The following is a 13,897-nucleotide window of genomic DNA, read 5'->3' on the forward strand; positions in this document are numbered from 1 at the left end:
AGCCAGAGAAAAAAGACATTATCTACAAAAGAATGGCAGTTTAATGGACAGATGGCTTTTCATCAACAGTAATGGATATGACTACACAAAAGAGTAACATTACAAAAATACCAAAGAATAATAACCATCAACCTACAATTTCATACTCAGTTAAATTATCACTCAAAAAAAAAAAGGAGAGTATAATTTGCCACAGACTCTCATTGAAGAAACTATTAAGGATCTTTTCCATGAAGAAGTAGTCTATGGCCATGCCACCCTGAATGTGCCCGATCTCATCTGATCTTGGAAACTAAGTAGGGTCGGGCCTTGTTAGTACTTGAATGGGAGACCACCTAGGAATACCAGATGCTGTAGGTGTTAAAAAAATAAACAAACAAAAAGCAAAATGCCATACTTAAACAAGATGGGATATGTTCCCAGAAAGATAAAAATTTGAGTGTATATGAATGTTATTCAATCATTCATTCACCAAGTGTTCACTAAAGTTATGCTCCGTGCCAGGTACTGCTTTGGAATTGCAGTATTAAAACAGAGAAGAAGAGAAGTAAACTCAGAGAAGCATGTAGTACAAAACAAACAACTGATCAAAAAACAGTGAGCACAAGCACAGATAAATATATATGGAAATATGATTGAAAAATCTGCCATAAAACAAATTTTTGCATGTTTAAATTAAAACAATAAAAACTAAAATACTCCTCAATGAGAGTATTTGTGTTTGTGTGTATACATTTATGTTTGTGTGTGTGTGTGCATGTGTTGAATGGGTAGATATGTTAAGTTCTTTAAAACAGTTTATCATAACCCAGCTTTAGCAGTAATCAATATTTTGCCAATTTTGTTTTATGTATCACTGAAGTTTTTAAGAGGTTGCAAATAGGAAATAATTTTAGAGTGTATTAAAACTTTATGATTAAAAAATATAGCTAAATATTTAAGACAGCCTAAACAGATATACAATCTCTATGATATCTACCTCACAGAAGACAGGAGAGAAAAATGCTTGTTAGAAGAATTGCAAGTAGCAATTTAAAAAATAGGATGGTAGAAATAAGTCTAAATATATCACTGATAGTAACAAATATAAACAAATTAAATACCTATATTAAAAGACAATAAGCTATCAGATTTAATTATGCTTCTTACAAGTGTATTTTTGCTTGTATGACTGTTATACCTATAACAGAAAGACATAGACCAGTTTGAATTAAGGGAAGGTAATGAGCTTAAGAAAAGCATAACAGGAAAAGAAAAAAGTAAACAAACCCCCACTAATGGAATCCTCTGGTTCTAGAGAGAGAAACCACATAAATTGCCCTTTTCCTCTAACTTTAAGTCCCTTGTGACACACAAAACTTTATAAATATAGAAAGCAAATCTGATCCTATTTAAAGAAATAGGAACAAAGGGTAAATATTTCTTTATCTCCACATACAAATACAAGAAAGACAATTTAAGAAATTTTTAAACATTTCAAATGTTTTTTTTCTTTCTAAACAGATAAGAGTCACATGGTACAATAGTTAAAAGCACAAATGGTATGCATACCTTCCTTCCCCTTTCCTAGTCACCCTAATTCTATTCTCTAGATTCAACTACTATATCAAATTTCTTATTTGTTTTAGATATTTCATGTGAATATGTGTATATATACATTTGAGTATATGTATATATAAGTATATATATACTATGTATATGTGTACACACACAGATTTGTTATAGGGTTTTAATCTTATGTAATTGCAGAAGTTATTTAAACAGTCCTCGTAAGGCTGTTGTCTTTATGTCTGATGCTAGAGTTTAAATTCTGCAGGCCAGGTAGTTGAGGGAGAATTGATATAAAGTAGGACGGAGCAAGCTGGGACGCATATAGTATCCCCCATATCCATAGTTTTGCTTTCTGAGATTTCAGTTACCCGTGGTCAACATCGTCCTAAAATGTTAAATGAAAATTTCAGAAACAAATAATTCACAAATTTTAAATTATGTGCCATTCTGAGTAGCGTGAGGAAATCTCGTGCCGTCTTGCACGGATCGTGACTCACCTCATTGTCCAGCGTCTCCATGCTGTCTATGCGCTCCTCCAACTGTTAGTCATTTAATAGCTGCCTCGGTTATCAGATCCACTGTTGCCGTATCTCGGTTTGTGTTCAGGTAACCCTTATTTTACTTATTAATGGCCTCAAAATGCTAGAATAAAGGTGCTGGAATTCAGATATGCCAAAGAGAAGCCCTAAAGTGCTTACTTTAAGTGAAAAGGTGAACATTCTTAATAAGGTGAACATTCTTAATAAGAAAAAAGAGATCATATGCTGGGATTAAAATCTATGGTGAGTACAAATCTATCCGTGAAACTATAAAGAAGAAAAAAGAAATTCATGCTGGTTTTGCTGTCGTACCTCAAATTGCAAAAGTTACAGCCATAGTGCACGATAAGTGCTTAGCTAAGATGGAAAAGTCATTAAATTTGTGGGTGGAAGACATGAAAACATATTTACAGACATATACACAGAAAACATATATAAGTAGGGTTCGATACTGTCTGATGTTTCAGGTATCCACTGAGGGTCTTGGAGTGTATCACCTGTAGATAAGGGGGGCGGTCTACTGTGCAAAGGTACTATATATAGGTATTATTTTTAAATTTTTACACAAATGCTACCGTACTTCGTGTATTCTTTTACACCTTGCTTTGAGGTCCTACCATATCATTATACAGATTTGTGTCATTCTCTCTTAATGATAGTAAACTATTGCACTGTTGACCGTTTTTTGGGTTGCTCCAATCCTTTGCTATTTCAAACAATTCTCTAATGAATAACCTTGTAAGCATGTCATTTTGCATATGTGCAGGTATAATAAGTTCTTAGAAGCTCAATGTCTGGGTTAAAGGGTTTCCGCATTTAAAATTCAGATACATTGCCTAATTGTTCTGTGTACTGAGCAAAATATGATGGTGTCTTTTTCAATATACTATGATAACACAGTGTCTTTTCAAATCTGTTTGACTTTGCAAACATTATAGGTAAAAAATATATTTTAGCATGATGGTGTGATTTTACTTTGCACTTTTATTACTACGAATGGGTTTGATCCATTGAGGATGTTTCTGGAAATGGAAAGGAAAGAAGTTTAGAAATTTCGATTTGGGTTGAATTCAATGTCCATTTTAAAAGTTATCTTTAAAATACTTGGCCCTTCCCCTTCTGAAACACATTGAATATTAAAGAACCTCTCTCTGGTAACAAATGATAATACTGATAAGTTTGATGTACAACTGTACTATAAGGCTTCATCATTTCAGCAGAAGGCAACAAAGTATAAACTAGAAGTTTATACCTGATTTTTTCCTAGTTTACAGCAGAAACATAATATACTTAGGATTAAGTGAGAACAATGTCTTCTAAGTATCTGATTTAATGTAATTATACATCTTTTAGAGTAATCTTGGGATGTATTAGCCTGAAAAGCAAGGTCTATATACTGGAAATAAATTTCTCTCCTAAACTCTCCCTGGATAGTCATTAATAGCAAAATATTAAATGTACTGCATTCTAGGTATTCTGTGTAGGTCAAAGTTATCTAACACAAGTTTGTGAGTCAGTATCAAAAATCAGTTACTTTTGGAGATGACTGGTTCTATCATTTTTTTTTTAGTTCTCTTATTCTTAGAAAAAGATTAACACTTTACATGGAAAGTAATTGATTTTTTAAAGTATTACAGGATGTCCTTAGGTATGGCTAGCATGGTATTAATGGTTCATTTTATAACTCAGATATCTGCATGTGGTTTTTAGATATTTTATTGTTTTTTACTTGAGGGTTATTTGATTTAGTGGAGTTTTCTTTCTTTTTTTTAAAAAAAAAAATTAAGAACTTTTTATGTATGGACTTGGCGATATCTGTTTTGGTTGCTTGGGCTTTAAAAAGTTTTTGTTTAAAAAATTTTTTTTTCCTTTTTACCTTTTGACTTATTTCACTCATTCCCTACCTTCCCCACCACATACACACCAATCTGGCTACCACCAATTTGTTCTCTGTATCTATGGGCTTGATGGTTGCTGTTGTTGTTGTTGTTGTTGTTTGTTTGTTTGTTTTTAGATACCACATGTAAGAGAGATCATATGGTATTTTTCTTTCTGTCTGACTTATTTCACTTAGCATAATGGCCTCAAGGTCCATCTGTGTTGTCTAAAATGGCAAAATTTCATTACTTTTTATGGCTAGGTAATATTCCATTGTGTGTATATGTATGTGTGTGTATATATATATGTGTGTGTGTGTGTATATATACATATACACACACATATAAATACATATATATGTACACACACACACACACACACACATATATATATATATATACACACACACACATATATATAAAATTTCTTTATCCATTAATCCATCAGTAGACATTTAGGTTGTTTCCATATCTTGGCTATTGTAAATAATGCTGCGATAAACTTGGGGGTACATATCTCTTTTTGAGTTAGGGTTTTCATTTTCTTTGGATATAGATCCAGAAGTGGAATTGCTGCTTCATATGGTAATTCTATTTTTAATTTTTTGAGGAGCTGTCATACTGTTTTCTTTAGGGGCTGCACCAATTTACATTCTCACCATCAGTGCACAAAGGGTTCCCTTTTCTCCACACCCTCGCCAACATTAGTTATTTCTTGTCTTTTTGAAAACAGCCATTCTAACAGGTGTGAGGTGATATCTCACTGTGGTTTCGATTTTCATTTCCCTGTTGAGGAATGATGTTAAGCATCTTTTCATGTACCTGCTGACCAAGTGAATGCTTTCTTTGAAAAAAATGTCTATTCAGATCTTCTCCCTATTTTTTAATTGAATTTTTTTTTGTTATTGAGTATATGAGTTCTTTAAAAGATGCACAATTTGCAAATATTTTCTCATTCAGTAGGTTGCCTTTTAATTTTGTTGATGGTTTCCTTTGCTATTCAGAGGCTTTTTAATATGATGTAGTCCCACTTACTTACATTTTCTTTTGTTGCTTGTGCTTTTGGTGTTAGATTAAAATATTTTTCACCAAGACCTATATCAAGGAGCTTACTGCCTATGTTTTTTTCCTAGGAGTTTTATGGTTTCAGGTGTTACATTCGAGTCTTTAATTCATTTTGAGTTAATTTTTGTGTATGCTGTAACATAGTGGTTGAGTTTCAATCTTCTACATGTCCAGTTTTCCCAGCACCATTTATTGAAGAGACTGTTTTCCCCCATTGTATATCTTGGCTCCTTACTTGTAAATTAACTGACCATATACGCAGGTTTATTTCTGACCTCTCTATTCTGTCCTACTGATCAATATGTTTGTTTTAATGCCAATACTATACTGTTTTTAATTACTATTAAGCTTTGTAATATAGCTTGAAATCAGAGAGCCTGATGCTTCCAGCCTTGTTCTTCTTTCTCAAGATTGCATTGCCCGCTCAAGGTTTTTTTTTTGTGCATCCATATAAATTTTAAGATTATTCGTTCTATTTCTTTGAACAATGCCATTGGAATTTTGATAGGGATTGCATTGGATGTGTAGATTGCTTTGAGTAGTATGAATATTTTGACAACATTGATTCTTGCAATTCATGAGCATGAAATATCTTTGCATTTATTTGTGTCTTCAGTTTGTTTCATTAATGTCTTGTAGTTTTCAATATGTAGGTGTTTCACCTCCTTGATTAAATTTATTTCTAGGTATTTTACTCTTTTTTGACGCAACTATAAATGAATTGTTTTCTTTATTTCTCTTTCTGATAATCTATTATTTATATATAGAAGCACAATAGATTTTTGTATATTAATTTCGTATCCTGAGACTTTATTGACTTTGTTGATTAGTTCTAACAGTTTTTGATGTTTTTTTTCTCTTTTTTTGTATTTAATATGTTATCTGCAAATAGTAACAATTTTACTTCTTCCTTTCCAATTCAAATGACTTTTATTTCTTTTTCTTATATAATTGCCCTGGCTAGGACTTCTAATAATATGTTGAATAAAAGTGGCAAGAGCGAGCATTCTTGTCTTGTTTCTGATCTTAGAGGAAACACTTTCAGCTTTCTACCATTGAGTATGACGTTAGCTGTGGGTTTGTCATGTATGGCCTTTATTATGTTGAGATACACTCCATCTATACCCACTTTGTTGAGTTTTTATCATAAATGGATTTTGAATTTTGTCAAATGCTTTTTCTGCATCTGTTGAGATGATCATACAATTTTTATCCTTCATTTTGTTAATGTCGTATATCACATTGACTTATTTGCAGATGTTGAACCATCTTTGCATCCCTGGAATAATGGATGCATTCTTTGAAGTACTATCTTTTCTTTGAGGAACTTTGATCAATTTGATGAGAACAAGACCAGCTCCCTTAGGGGAAACCTCCTTTCAAAAGTAAGTGTGTATCTGGTACATATTACTGATGTTTATAATGGCATTACATTTGTTAAAGATATTCAGGGAACACTATTAATGAATCTGTGTGGAGTTTATGTTAACTATGTCCTTTGGAAGTATAAGGAATGTTTTATTATAACAAGTAATCAGAGATAAGTACTTATGAGTGGAAAGCACACATTAATACTTAGCCAACATACATAGCTATTTGTTTTGCCTGTGAAATCAAAAGTCCCTTCTGCTGTGGTTAAGGAGAGTCTTCATCCTAATAGTGGCTACATCTTATTAGAAGAGTCAAGAATAATGAAGGATTTGAAATTTTACATTACTTTAAGCTAACAAGTTAGGCTGCTGATTTCATGGATGTTGAAAAAAGACATGAGACCCCTGGGTCAAAAACCAAGGATTTCATTACTCATGGCACAGTAGGCAGTATAACCTTTATGTTCTCACCCATTCTCCTTGTCCCTGAGATCCCACAATAAGTGCCATACACATAGTGGATTTACATCACAGCTGAGAAACTGTGACTTTAGGAAACCACCAATCATACAAGGGGGTTGCTTGCAAACCTGTCCAAACTTTGCCCTTGAGAGAAACATTACTTTTATTATCCTGGACAGCAAACAAACATGCCCTTTATCCTTGAGAGAGACACTATCTCTATCTTCTAAGATAAGACCATGAACTTGAACAGATAATCCAGAATAAAAGCTGTCAGAAGATGAGCAGAAACACAGGTGACCCATGGAGAACTGTCTGCCAACAAGAAGTAGGGACATTTTCCTGACCCATTATCAAGAGTGAATTCCTATTTTTTCTTTTGCATTGTGTTTTCTATAATCAAGACATAATTCTTCATCCTACCTATTATCTTCTGCTAGTGGGTAACCATCATATGTATAAAGGATTGATTGGAATAGATACTGGATTATGAACACAGGATATGGAGAACTATGATAATTCTCTGCATATGCCTCAGCTCGAATTATCAGAATAAAATGAGGGAGAGAGCCCTGAATGCCTGACTTGGCTTGTTGGGGAAGCTTCAAATGCTTCTAAGTCTTCTTGGATGTTAAGTTACATATAAGCAGGTGAAGTAAGGACTCCCCAGCACTTAATATGGCCATCAAGGTAGATGTATTAATAAACTTAAAAAATCATGGACTTGTATACAAGTGACACTTTTTGATACTCACTAATGAGCATAGCAATCTCAAGGATGTTAAGGCAGTTTGAAAGATCTTTCAGAAAAAAGGCAATTTTCAGGGACAGAATTATATTGTCCATAAGAAAACACATCACATACACCAGCCTCCTGAAATGGCTAACTTTTGCCTAAGGATGCAAAGCAGACTTTCTTGGAGTTCTCAGTAATTCCCTGAGGTAATAGGGGATGCTGAACATGGTGAATATTTAAAGAAAGGATCTCTTTGGAGCTTCTGCCAATAAAATATTCTCTAAGTCAAAGAGTACCTTCACCTCTCAGCTTCTTAATAATGAAAGTGCTGGTCAGGGTAGTAGGCTTTGGGCATCCCCAGTGTTCGGAAAAGACTGACCAGTATGTATGCATCCTCTAGGAAAGTGTTCTTTATTCAATCTTTAAAAAATTAATTTCCCTCAGTCCTTATCAGAGAGCTAAAAATTTTTAAAGTTCTTTATTTCACTTTAGAACTACTCACTCTACCAGATTGAATAGAAATGGGTAACTCCTTCTCATTGAAGAATGAAAGACTCATTATAGTTGCATTAAGGACAAGAAAAGATTCTTCCTTTTTATTTTCTTTTTCTTTGCAATAAATTATAAAAGGTAATTGATAACATAATGTAAAGTTATTAGAGAAAATATTGAAAAGAGAAATAACTCACCCATGATCATATTGCCTGAATGTAGCAGTTACTCTTTCCATTTTCGAATATTGCCTGTTGGTCCTTACTTAAATACATACATATTTTTGGCATAGTTGTAAGAGGTGTTATAACAAGTACCAACTCAACTTTTGGATATGTCATGTTAGATTTTTAAAGAATAGAATTTTTCTTTAAAAGTCATCATATGCTGCTCATGTGTTTTTAAAGCCACACCTTAATTTATCTTACAGCTTAACTATTATCTTATTTCACTGGAGGGAATAAATACATTTTTGACCCCATTATTATTTCCTGTTTATCTAATATGACATGAAAACATGCATTCAGTTAACCTAAAAGTCATATGAGACTATTAAAATATAAATTAAACAGAGAAGGGGCTAAAATCATAACCCCATTTCTTGTCAGTTGAGATTGTGATATAATCTCCCAGAAGATAATGTTTGCCCACAAAGGTGTTAAAATATATATTTTTTGGTGTTAAAATATAAGCTTCACAAAAGTGTTGATAGCGGGGGAACATATGTTTGGTTATATTATCAGAGCTTAGCTGATACATCTCTATGGGAGCAATAAGTGAAAGCTTCAAACTATCCTATGTTACTTGTGGTTTTAAATCTTTAAGGTTGAAAAAGGCGTAAGGGTAGATAATAATGGTAGTAGTTGACAGGAGAATTGGGGAAAATCTTCACCTGATGGTGGTCCATCCTATTTGCTCATGACACTTTGCAATGATTCAAATCTCTTGCTCAAGAGAGCTGTGAAAACATTGACAGTGAAAGTGCGTTATTGAGTGGGAAGGCTATTAGAGCAGAGGCTGCCATGTGTTCACTCATTTTCCTGGACACACAGCTGGTTGACATCCAGCCTTTTTTGCGGTCAGGTGTGACCATGTGACTAAATAGTAGTCAATGGCACCTGTACTGTGTGCTACTTCGGGACCCAGCCCATAATAACCTCTAACAGATGAGCCTCTCTACTCTTTTTCTTTCCTGCTTGATCTGGAAGAGCATGGTAATATCAGAAGCTGCGAGTTTCCAAGATGGTGGAGCCATAAGATGGAAGTCTGTTGTGACAGTCATCATCTGACTAGGAACACCTATGTTGCAGTTTACTTTGGCAAGAATTAGACTTTCATTGAGTTATGTACTTTGGGGTTGTATCCATAACAGCTAATGTCACCTTAATATAACCATGAAATAGAAAGTCATTTGACTTGTATAATCACATACACAGTGGCACGCATTATTTTTATTCCTTTGTAAATAACCTATGATGATGGCAGAGAGAGTACTAGTTAAAAATTTGAAATTAAAGCACGGTTGGGGACTGAGATATTTTCCAAAAGAAACAGTTATCTATGGGATCTAAGAAGCAGCATAAAGTAGTGGTTAAGCATGAGGGATCTGGGACCAGAGTGTCTGGGTTCCAACCTTGCCTCTGCCACTTGTTATCTGTGTGACCTTGGATAGATTATCCAAACTTTTTTTGCCCCAATTTTCTCATCTGTAAAGTGGAAATAATAATAATAGTATGTGTGTTATGTAGGTACCTTACAAAGATCCTGTGAGATTTTATGAGGTAATATGTGTAAAACGCTTCTGGCAGTGCCTGGAAAGGTAAGTGCTTGACAGATGTTAGCTTATTATTATTAGCAAGTGAGAACCATGTGTCAAGCAGAGACCACAATCCAGAAGAGATGAGGAGAGAGCATTTGAGTGTAGAGGGTCAGGCCATGACAGCTGCTCAAAATTCTGGCTAACACCACCCCTCACTGACACGCTTCCCAGCTGGGTGGATCAAATTGTGGCAAGACACCCCCAAATGGAGTAGCACCTTAAATTTCTGTAAAGAACATTTCTCCTTCCTGCTCACTTGCCTTGGGCATGTCCTACCTCCTGAAGGGACTCTTTTCTTCATCACCAAGTGGCAGGTTGTATGTCTGTCTTTCTTTTTCCTTTTAAATCTCATCTGTCCTCCAAGTCTTCAGGTGGAGAAGTGAAACATATGTAGCAAGGCACAATCTTTTGTCTTTGCTTATTATTAGTTCTATCTCTTGGTAGTCTTGGGGTAAAAATGAACTATCTTAAAGGCACCTTAACTGATGAGTTAGAATTCTATTCAAAAGCAATAGCATATTGAATCTTTAAGTAAAATATAGAATTGAGAGATCCAGAATTGCAATTTGTTAAGTAAAAAATAAGCATAAATATTTTTATTTCATATTTTTTATTGTGGTAAAAAATATATGTCATAACATTTAACACTTTAACTAATTTTAAGGGTACAATTCAATGGCACAAAGTACATTCACAATGTTGTGTAACAGCCACCACTATCCCTCTCCAGAACTTGTTTATCATCCTCAATGTAAACTCTGTACCCATTAAACAACAACTCCCCACTCCTTCTGGCCCCCAGCCCCTGGTAATCTCTATTCTACTTTCTGTCTCTATGCATTTGCCTATTCTAGGTACCTTGTATAAGTGGAATCATACAATAATGTCCTTTGTGCCTGGCTTATCTCACTTAGCATAATGTTTCCAAGGTCCATCTCTGTTGGAGCATGTGTCAGAATTCATTCTTTTTATGGTTGAGTAATATTTCATTGTGTGTATAGACACCACATTTTGTTGGTCTACTCATTCTTTGATGGATACTTGGATTATTTCTACCTTTTGGCTGTTGTGAGTAATGCTGGGATGAACACGGGTATACAAGTATCTGTTTGAATCACTGCTTTTAGTTCTTTTGAGTAGATACTTATGAGTGGAAATACTGGTAATTTATGTTTTTAAATAGGAGATTTCTACATATGTCTCATTTACCATAATTGTATCATGGTGTTTTCTTACTGAAAGTGGATGAAATGGGTTGAGAACAGAGGTTTTAATCACCCCCCAGCCTCTGTAATAGAGGAAGGGAAGACAAGGGGGTGAGTGAATCCCCCACAGTATGCCACAATATACGTCCTAGAAGGTGAATCTAGAATTGAGACTCATACTCCCACAGCAGGCAGTATGGATAAGAATTGATTTCCTATGGTAACTATAATGTTGTTGGTTCTGTAAATTCAAATTCAATGCTGTCCTTTTTTCTTGGGTCTCATTTTGAGTGATTTTATGACTTAAAGGAACTACTTCATCTAGTTTCAGTGGGAATTTAGACAAATCTGCTTTTGATAGGTAATTACCCATGGTTTGGTTTTATAAAATACACATTCCAACAGAAGGGGGGCACTCAACTGTAGATAAAGATAATTAAATGATAATTAAAATTGGGTGGTTTAGCAATAACAATACAAATGGGGAAGGGGCAAGATGGCATCTTGAAAAGGAAATCATTTCTATTAGAATGCTCGGAACTAAACACGACTAGTTCTGTTTAAAGATTATTGTTTGATTACGCCAATATTTGCTATTCGACTTACTCTAAAGACATTTATTTATCACCAGAATTTTGGGAATAGGATCTAGCCATTGCATTTGTAGACACTAGACATTCAGAAAGAAGTCGCCCTCATCTTAGATATAATTTTAAAACTTCCATTATTAAAGAGAAAATCACCCAGGTGGCAATCTTGTCAGTGATGGACTCAGGAATGAAATAAAGGGTGGAAAGATCAAAGCATGAATCGGGCATTTTGTAAGCGTCTGATACATACATGGCTAAAGAAAGAGAGGATGAGGCTGTTAGGATACAATTTCCGAAGCATGTAATAGAGACCGAAATAATAGTGAGTTGAACAAGAGAGAAGTTTATTTCTCTCTTGCAAAGATGGTCCAGGGCAGGTGTAGTGGCCTTGCCCCATAGGATGTTCCAGAGACCTTGGCTCCCTCTCTCCTGTTTCTTTACCAAAGCAGCAGGATGGAAACAGGGAAAAGGGTGTAGGGATGGCACATCCTTTACCTTTAAGATTGTGACCAGAAGTCACTTCCCATTGTGCCCAGAATTTAGACATATAGCCATACCTTGCTGCAAGAGAGTCTGGGAAATACAGTTTTTTTTCTGATGACCATGTGTCCAGCTAAAAATTAGAGGTACTGTTATTTAAAAAGAAGAGAATTGGTTTTGAGATACAATGAACAGTCTTTGCTACAATAAAAGTTTTGCTATTATAGAAAATATAACAATTACTTTAAAGCAAATATGAAAAATTTGGAGCCAGAGGAGATCTTGGGTTTGTGCAGAAACAAGTCCTTCCCACCTGGTTGACAGATTAGTAATCCATTCTTCCTTATGAATATGGGGCTTTTAAGTACATGGCCAGAGCCAGCTGTTTCTCTGCATTACCCACCCTCCCAAGCAAGACAGGCTCCTACATAATTATACTATCATAAAAGATGCACACAGAACAAGGCTCTCTCTCTGACTGCATGTGCTATTGCAGACTGGATTAGTTCTATACTATTGCCAATGATCTCCCGTGAAGAGGACGGCAGCCACGTCCTTCTCCTGTAAACTTCAACTGTACCTACTCATTATTTGATACACAGAAAAGTAGTCAACAGAAAATATCTCCTGTGAAGAGGATGGCAGCCACATCATTCTCCTATAAACTTCAACTGTACCTACTCACTATTTGATACACTGAAAAGTAGTCAACAGAAAAACTAAGACACACTGTAGTGTGGGAGACACCATAGGGAAAGGAGACAGTGGGTTGGTTGGAGAGAAAAAGTTTCTACCGAGCCTCAGGTGGCCCATGGAGAGAGAGTTAGATGTAAGGGAGGAAGGTAACAAAATGATGGGAAGAAAAATGATCAGGAGCAAAAGGAAATTTGCTTCTCACTCATTAGTGAAAATGAGGTAGGTCTGGAAAACTAAGAATCTCATCTATCAGAGGAATTGAGGCAGGCAAACCTCCAAGGTGGCAGGGACTACTAACTTAACTTCAATTTGACCTAACGGAACAGTAGGAAGTGGAGCAATGCTGGGGAGTTACTGCAAGAACAATGGGAATGAGTGCGCCACAGTGTGGAGGAAATCTACATGGAAAGCCACGGCATTTTTAGTCTTTATGAGGCCCAGCATTCTTTAACCCCACTGGGTCTTCTGATCCACTCACTCCACCTTGCTTTCCCACTTCCCTACAGCCCTCCTTGTGTCCTTACTTCCCACTTTGCTCAGTTTGAATTCCATGGTTCATTCTTAAAATCACACCCTTACATAATGGTCAATTTACCTGCCCTTCTCTTTCTCCACATTTCCCTGGCAAAACCTCCGCTCTGATTAAACCCAACATTCCCCCCACTCCATGCCTGGCCCTGAGCAGCCGAATGTGGCTGGAGAAAAGCCCACAGCTGAGCCCACTCTGTTGAATCTCTCTCTCTATTTCCTCTTTTTTTTATTGTTGTTTTGTCCATTATTTTTTTTAAATTTTTAATTTTTTTTCTTTCTCTCTCTCTCTTTTTCAAATCGTGTATGTTGAATCTCGAGAGCTACATCCTTGCCCAACTGTCATGCACATCATCATAGTCAAGTTAGTCTCTTCCGAAATAACTATTTTATACCTTTTCCTCTATCATCAAACAGTCAATATCACCTCTCTCCTTTCTCTTTCTCACTTTTAGCTGTTGGCCTGGCTCCTTTTTTTTTTTTTTTT

General features: G+C 35.3%; 1 pseudogene; it reads left to right on the plus strand.

Moving 5' to 3' along the window:
* Positions 1 to 241: 241 nt before the first annotated feature.
* On the plus strand, positions 242 to 360 carry LOC112477968 (annotated as a pseudogene).
* The last annotated feature ends 13,537 nt before the right edge of the window (positions 361 to 13,897 follow it).

The sequence above is a fragment of the Pteropus alecto genome, unplaced genomic scaffold (genome assembly GCF_000325575.1).
Source record: "Pteropus alecto unplaced genomic scaffold, ASM32557v1 scaffold131, whole genome shotgun sequence".
Taxonomy (NCBI): domain Eukaryota; kingdom Metazoa; phylum Chordata; class Mammalia; order Chiroptera; family Pteropodidae; genus Pteropus; species Pteropus alecto.